At 42.8% G+C, this 8,653-nt stretch overlaps 1 long non-coding RNA gene across 1 annotated transcript in view; it reads left to right on the top strand.

Moving 5' to 3' along the window:
- Gm41926 overlaps positions 1 to 7,893 on the top strand; it is a 13,651-nt gene extending 5,758 nt beyond the window's left edge. Inside the window, exons 2-4 of the long non-coding RNA XR_878429.1 lie at positions 1 to 367; positions 1,207 to 1,421; positions 7,507 to 7,893. The exon at positions 1 to 367 is cut by the window's left edge and continues 662 nt beyond it. This is a non-coding gene — a long non-coding RNA (predicted gene, 41926). The remainder of the gene's footprint in view (positions 368 to 1,206; positions 1,422 to 7,506) is intronic.
- Positions 7,894 to 8,653: the final 760 nt, after the last annotated feature.

Below are 8,653 nucleotides of genomic sequence, written 5' to 3' on the forward strand. Positions count from 1 at the left end.
TACCTAGCTTGTTGTCTTCCAAGACCCCTTTCCTACTGATATAGAAGAGGGAAGAAAGGCTATGAGAGGGCAGAAAACTCCAGCCTCCCGCAACATAATCAGCGGAGAGAGAACAACAGAAAGATGGAGCGCAGCATCCTAGTAGGTCCCTATCCTCCTACCCCTTCCTACCTCACAAAGACCCAAGACCTTGCTGGGGAGAATTTACCTTGATGTCAAAGGTTATCCCCCACCCACCCACTATGACCTGTTCCTTGCACCAGTTCATGCCATCTTTTTGCGCTGACTCTGGACTTTTAATCTAATGAGAGATGCACTTCTGGAATGTTCGACTACACATGAGATTCCTCAAATGTCAGGCTGGAGGGTAATGTCATGATTCCCGGTTCAACTATCTCAGGATTTTTTTTTTTAACTGCACTTTTCAAGGACCCCCACCATTGCTTCTGCCCAAATAGTTTAATTCCCCCACCAGTCGTATTTCTGAATATTAATTGAAAATCATAAAACATGCCTCACACAGCACTTCCTGTGTGTGAGATTGTGTATGTTAACCATTAGTTACCAGGATTAATATGTGCTAGAATGTCAAACATATGCCAGGAATATTCTGTCATTTTTTTCAGGGAAATTTTAGCTCCTTAAGCAAAACTTTTATTGTTATTGTTTCTGTTGTTGTTAATCTCTCATATATTACATACTGACTGCAGTTTCCCCCTCCTTCCCACCTCCCTCTCCCCCAGACCCATTCTTCCTGTTTCCCTTTAAAAAGGAACAGACCACCCAGGGTTAGCAACCACACAGGACATATCAAGGTAAAATAAAACTAGGCATATCCACTCATATCAAGGCTGGACAAGGTAACCCAGTAGGAGGAAACAGGCCCCAAGAGGAAGCAAAAGATTCAGAGACAGCCCCACTCCCACTGTAAGGGGTCTCATAAAAACACCACGATCCACAGAAGACTTAGGTCAGATCCACATAGGCTCCCTGGTTGTCAGTTAGTCTCTGTGAGCTCCTATGAGCCCTGCTTAGTTGATTCTATGTGTTCTCTTGTGGTATCCTCCACCCTTCTAGCTCCTACAATCCTCTCCCTCTTCTGCAGGATTCCCTGAGCTCTGCCCAGTGTTTGGCGGTGGGTCTCTTCTGATCATGCAAATCTTTCTCCTTTTGTTTTAATGTTTTGTTTTTGTTTTTTTGAGACAGGGTTTCTCTGTGTAGTCCTAGCTGTTCTGCAACTAGCTCTGTATAGCAGACTGGCCTAAAACTCAGGGATCCTCCTGTCTTCATCTCCATCTTGTTCTGAGATTAAGAGTGTGCCACCACACGCAGCTGAGTGAAACTCCTTTTAAAAGGGTTTCTTAAAGAGAACTAATCTCTCTGAAGTATCATCAAGTGGAGTTTTCCTGTGAGTTGCCCAGGTAAGAACTGTGCCTCTGTGTTTGAAAAACACACTTTTATATTATTTGATGATATCTGATCTTTTAAGACAGGTCTTCTCAGGTACCCCTAGGAGGCCTGGACTTCACAAACTGGCTTTAAATATCCAGCAATCTCTTGCCTTTGCTGTCTAAATGCTGGAATTGCAAGTGTGCATCACTATGCTCGATAGGTAGTGTCTTCAGAGGCCATGGTGATCCCCCCAAAGAAATGGCACCCCATTAAGATATAGTTTCTACAGTTTGACATGCTTTACTGGAGACAACCAGAAACAACCAATCAACAGTGGACAAATACTCAAACTACAGCATTCCTACTCAAGACTGGAATCTTTACTGGACAGTCTCTTTCGTTCCCAATTTACTTCATTATCAAGCTATAAAGGATAAAATCAACTGTGTTGGCTGCAGTGATGCCACCACACGCGAACTTCCTGTGATTCTTCCCATTACCTAATTAACATTGTAATTTTTGCCATCACTAATAACCAAGTTGCTATCCACACCTGCCCAATAACTCCACATCAGCAACTGGCTACATCAGCACCGAACCTTCAACTATCTCCTGTCTCTCAAACATCTCTGCCTAATGCTTGACTACTTTTAGTGTTTGAGTATTTTTCTTCTTACTTTGACGACTTTTGTTCAGCATTACGACTGTAAAAAATAAATAGTTGGGGGCCTGGAGAGATGGCTCAGTGGTTAAGAGCACCGACCGCTCTTCCAGAGATCTGAGTTCAATTCCCAACAACTACATGGTGGCTCACCTTCATCTGTAATGGGATCCAAAACTCTCTTCTGGTATGTCTGAAGACAGAGACAGTGTACTCACATAAAATAAATAAACGAATAAATCATTAAAAAGGAGAAAGAAATATAGTGCATAATATATGTAATGCACAGAGCCAGGGAAGCTGCCATGTAGGAAGCAAAGGCCAGCAGTTCACATCACAGTTGTGTATCAGTTTCTTTTCTCATTGCTGTGACCAAACACCTGACAAAGGCAACCCAAGAAAGGAGAGTGTGTTTCAGCTCATAGTCTGCAGAGATACAGTCCACCATGGAGGGGCACAGGTGGCAGAGGGGTCTGACACTACTCATTGGATTGCATCTGCAGTCAAGGAGCAGAGAGAGGTGTGGGCTGGAACTCAGCTCCCTTTCTTCAGTCTAGGGCATCAGCCTAGGGGATGGTGCCACCTATATTTGGATCCCCCCCCCCCCGCCTTAGTTAAACCTCTTTAGAAACACCCTCAAAGACACTCCCAAAGGTGTGTCTCACTAATGCTCTAAATGATTTTTAATCAAGTCAACTTGGCTATTGAATTAACCATCATGCTTGGCAAATGCTGACATTCAGCTCAGAGCAAGACTGTGTGATGTCAGTGGAACTTCATTTCTATAGGAAGAAACAGGAAGGTAACCCAGCTAGGATCCATGTGAAAGGTGGGAAATGCTATCAAGGCTAGGGAGCAACCTTCTAGACCACAGCTGTCCTGTAGACCTGGCTGAGCTGGTGGGGCTGCTGTGCCTGTGGTCCCCACTGTTGCCATAGGTTGCAGAAGATCACTAAGAACTCGAAATGAGGCAATCCAAACTCTTAACTATTGAGTCTTCTCTCCAGACACTAATAAATCATTTTAAAGAAAATCCCACATATAATTCATCTAAATAAGATTTTCATTTGCATCTCCAAAAACAAAGTGATTTAAAAATACCACAGTGTGCTAATCATATATAAGATATTAACAACTCGACCGGGTGGTGGTGGCGCATGCCTTTAATCCCAGCACTTGGGAGGCAGAAGCAGGTGGATTTCTGGGTTTGAGGCCAGCCTGGTCTTCCAGGACAGCCAAAGCTATACAGAGAAACTCTGTCTTGGGGGAAAAAAAAAGATATTAACAACTCTTTGTATCATTGTCAGATAATCATTGTTGAGATGTTCCTAATTCCTTATCAGTAGTTAACAATGTGTCCAATCTAGACCCAAGTATGACTATAAGTATGACTATAGAGTCATACTTGGCATTCAGTTGGTACCCCCTTTCAGTAGGCTTTGTTGTATATGTCCAAAGTGAGTTCCAGGACAACCAGGGCTAGAGAGAAACCCTGTCTCAAAAAACAAAAAAACAAAACAAAACAAAACAAAAAGATACAGAAACAGAAATTGGGGAGAAGATGGGGAGCAATGAGGGCAATAGGAGTGAATATGATGAAAGTATATTGCATGCATGCATGGAACTGTAATAATGGACGTCATTACTTTGTTCAATTAACAAACAGCAAATAAAAACAATAGCCCTGGGTCTTCTGTCCTCTTTACTTTTCCAGGGTTCTGTAAGAGACTTTTGCTCACTGTCACCAACCATATTTCTTGGTCTTCTATTTTTGTTAATGCTTGTTCCTTCTGTAAATCTTAATAGACATTCTCCTATAAAGAACAACCTTTCCTGAAGTTTTTGTTTTCTTGAGGTATCATTTAGACAGAGAAGGCAGGGTAAGTATTTGTCTTAGTCAGGGTTTCTATTCCTGCACAAACATCATGACCAAGAAGCAGTTGGGGAGGGAAGGGTTTATTTAGCTTACACTTCCATACTGCTGTTCTTCACCAAGGAAGTCAGGACTGGAACTCAAGCAGGTCAGAAAGCAGGAGTTGATTGCAGAGGCCATGGAGAGATGTTTTTTACTGGCTTGCTTCCCCTGGCTTGCTCAGCCTGCTCTCTTATAGAACCCAAGACTGCCAGCCCAGAGATGGTCCCACCCACAAGGGGCCTTTCCCCCTTGATCACTAATTGAGAAAATGCCTTACAGCTGGATCTCATGGAGGTACTTCCCCAACTGAAGCTCCTTTCTCGGTGATAACTCCAGCCTGTGTCAAGTTGACACATAAAACCAGCCAGTACAATTGACCCCTTGTCAACTTGACATACAAACACATCACTAGTAAGCCTCAACCCTTAGTTCTTATTCATCCCCAAGATCTAAACAACTTTAAAAGTCCCACAGCCTTTACATATTAAAAGTTCAATCCTTTTAAAATATCCAATATCTTTTAAAATCCAAAGTCTTTTTACAATTAAAAGTCCCTTAACTGTGGAATCCACTAAAATATTTTCTTCCTTCAAGAGATAAAAATATCAGGGCACAGTCACAATCAAAAGCAAAAATTAAACTCCAACTGTCCAATGTCTGGGATCCAACTCACAATCTTCTGGGCTCCTCCAAGGGCTTCAGTCACTTCTCCAGCCCTGCCCTTTGTAACACACACCTTGTCTTCTAGACTCCAGCTGCCTGTACTCCACTGCTGCTGCTGTTCTTGGTGGTCATCTCATGGTACTGGCATCTCCAAAACGCTGCTGTCTTCCACTGTAACTACACTTCACCAATAGCCTTTCATAGGCTCTCTTCATGGTGCCAAGCCTCAACTCCTTTGCATGACCCCTTCAGTCCTGGGCCATCAATTGCAACTGAGGCTGCACCTTCACCAATGGCCTTCCATGGCCTCTCACAGTGCCGAGCCTCAGCTGCTCTGTGTGACCCCTTCATGCCTTCAAAACCAGTACTACCTGGGTAACTCTTACATATTACCAAGTCTAGCCACAGCACAAGGTACAACCTTGACTATCTCTGGAACACAAGCTCTGTGCTCTCAGAAAACACTTCCCAGGAGATGTCACCTCAGTGATGCTGGTCTCTTCTTAATCACTGCTAATTTCTTAGCTCCAGCTAACCAGCATCAATAGTCCGAGTAATGCAAAAGTTTCACTTTAGTAGTTCTGGTATCTTGTTAATCACAGCTGATTCTTCAGCCCCAGCTAACCAGAACCACAAAATCTTCCCAATCGAAATAGCAATGGTCCTGAAAAGAGTCTTTAATTTTCCCTCTGAAATTTCACAAACCAGACCTCCATCTTCTGCACTGTTCTCAACATTATCTTCCAAGCTCCTACACAACATCTGACAGAGCTCTTAACAATGAATGGATCTTCAAGCCCAAAGTTCCAAAGTCTTTCCAAAGTCCTCCCCAAAACACGGTCAGGTTGTCACAGGAATACCCCACCATGCTGGTACCAATTTGTCTTAGTCAGGGTTTCTATTCCTGCACAAACATCATGACCAAGAAGCAAGCTGGGGAGGAAAGGGTTTATTCAGCTTACACTTCCATACTGCTGTTCATCACCAAGGAAGTCAGGACTGGAACTCAAGCAGGTCAGAAAGCAGGAGCTGATGCAGAGGCCATGGAGAGATGTTCTTTACTGGCTTGCTTCCCCTGGCTTGCTCAGCCTGCTCTCTTATAGAACCCAAGACTGCCAGCCCAGAGATGGTCCCACCCACAAGGGGCCTTTCCCCCTTGATCACTAATTAAGAAAATACCCCACAGCTGGATCTCATGGAGGTACTTCCCCAACTAAAGCTCCTTTCTCTGTGATAACCCCAGCCTGTGTCAAGTTGACACATAAAACCAGCCAGTATGGTATTTGACTCTTTCCCTTAGTTAGTTTTCAGAATAGTGAAACATACCTGCCTTAGCCATTTCATAATATGTCTAAGCTCTTTAATGAACACATAGAGTTTCAACATAAATTGTTTTAATTCACTGCATTTTTGAAATCTCTATTTAAAATTTTATTTTTATTTTATGCATATACATGTGTCTGCATGCATGCATGTATACTATATGCACAAAGTTGCCAACAGAGGCCAAAAGGATTGCCAGATCTCCTGGAACTGGAGTTACAGATGATTGTGAAACACCTGATGCAGGTGCTGGGAACTGAACCTGGGTCTTCTGTGAGGGCTCCATGTGCTCTTGACCATGAAGCCTTCTCTCCAACCACGTTCCTTGCTGCTGCTGCCTCTGCCTTGTCTTCCTTACTAATATTTAAATAGTATCTTCTTAGCCTTTTGGGCTTTCCATATTCCCTCCTGTGTCCTTTAAACACAGCCTTTGATGGTGCCCTTGACTTCTTGTCTGAGAACATGGTCCAGGCTCACTTTGTCCATCTCCTGTCTCTGAAGAGAAATCAGTTATTCCTGGGAAGCCTTCATTCCGTGCATTGTGGAACAGATTTAAAGACCTGTGAATATTCTTCATGAGTTGGTAACTCATGATCATTATTTTTAGATCTTCTTAGTGAAGAAAACTAAAAAAAAAATTATTTAAAATGATACTGTATTAGTTCATATTGATATTTATAAGTCAAATTAAGACTATATTTTTGCTTCTTTTGTGTGTATATACTCATTTGTGCATATGTGTATGTATATGTGCTTTTGGTTTTTTAATATTTTTATGAAATTGTGTTTTATAGCATCTACACACATACACACACACAAAATCACTGCTAAACAAGGTCACATGAGGAGAGTCTGTCTGTGATCTCTATCATGCTCACTCTGTGATATTTTTTTCCCTGCAGTAATTTTTCACGTACCCATTTTTTTTTTACAGAAGCAAATAGACATGTGTGTGCATACATTTACTTTTCCTTTTTCTAAAGAACGGATAGCCCATTCTGCACAACACATTCTGTATTTGGGTTGCACTTCAAATGACTCTCGCTCTATGTTGGCACACAGAGCACCTCACTCCTGGTTCCCAGAACTCCAGTGCGTGTGTGTGATATGCCCTAGCTCATTGAGTGAGCTCTCTGCTGCACTGGGCTATTCCTGGCTTTTCAGACTCCCCGGGACACCAGGGAAGTCCTAGTGTGTGTGTCTTTCTTATTTTTGAGAGTGTGATTTTTGGCAGGGATTCCTAGTGCCGAGACTGCTGAACCAGAAGGTAATGCATGTAATTCTGCTAGCTAGTTCCAAGTTCTCCGAGGCTTGCGCTATAGAGCAACCCACCAGCAGAGTGTGTGACTCCACTTGTGGGTTTTGCCTCTCTGAGAAGTGAAAAATAGCATTGCAGTGAGGATTTAGTTCCCCTCTCTCTACATACACACTGTAAGCCATGTGCTAGGAAGGGATTCCTTTGGATGGTTAACCCCATTGGATTGTCAAAGAAGGAAACTTGTTTCCTGGCTACATCGTATATTGAGAATGGAGCTTTTTTTTTCCCTTACAGATGGACTTGAATGGTTGAATCCTCATTCAGAGTATCTGGGAAGTGTGAGTTCATGAGGATGGAATAGCCAGCATTCACAAACCAAGATGCTTCAAAGAGCCTTCATAAGCAGTGTATACCACTGCCTGATACCAGAGGCATCCATACTACCAAGTACTCAGTGGACAACGTTTAAGGAAACTGAATCTAATACTGGACTCAGAGGCCCATGATGAAATCATGAAGCTGCAGTGCTCAGTAGCAAACAGTGAGAGACACCATAACTTTGGTCAAAACCATGTGAATTTACTTTGAAAAGTCCCATCCCTCCCTGCCCACATAGAAGGAATGTCTGCACCTTGTCTGCATAACCTGTTTGTATTCCAACAATGAAAAACATGTTTGAAAAATGAAGCTGTCAATTCTTTTGTTTACTTCTGATCAAATTTGGCATTGTAACAACTTTAGTTTTCTAATTATATTTTATGTATCTATTTGTATGAGTGTATGCACATGCTCATATGTAGTGGAATTTTTCCCTAATAATTGATTAATTGGATAATAAAGATGACAAGAAGTCAATTACTGGGCGAGGAGGAGGTGGGCCTTCCAGGTCAAGGAAAGGAAGAGGAAATGCAGGAGAAAGGAATGCCCCTTTTTGGACTTCGAGGGGAGAGCAAAAGGAGGCACAATGTACATCAGATACTGTTAGATCTTGTGGCTGAATCCACCAGAATACACCACTGGAAGATTTCTAACATAGAATAGTTGATGAGTTTTGGACGATATATCCCACACCCAGCAATTGTGTTATCTGTTGATTCTAAACTAAGATTGTCTGGTGTTCTCCATTTCCCAGCAACCCAGGTGGGTCAGAGGGAAAGAACATAGCTAAAGGAATTTGGCCAGGCTTTGGAATGGGAAGATTGAGCAAGGCCTGAGCTCCAGGGGAAAGGTATTGAGCAGAGCGTGGGCTGGCAAGAACACACCCACAGCTGCCTGTGGGGACCAAGAGAGCTATCTCAGAGCTCCGGAGAGGCAGAGCCAGCATTGGTGGGAGAGGCGTTGGCTGGGGGAAACTTGCAGTCTCAGTCTCGAGCTATGTACCAGGCTAGGTTGTTTTTTTTTAATAATTTCGCAAACCAGGAAAGGGGATAATATTTGAAAT

This window comes from Mus musculus, chromosome 1 (assembly GCF_000001635.26).
Source record: "Mus musculus strain C57BL/6J chromosome 1, GRCm38.p6 C57BL/6J".
Lineage (NCBI taxonomy): Eukaryota > Metazoa > Chordata > Mammalia > Rodentia > Muridae > Mus > Mus musculus.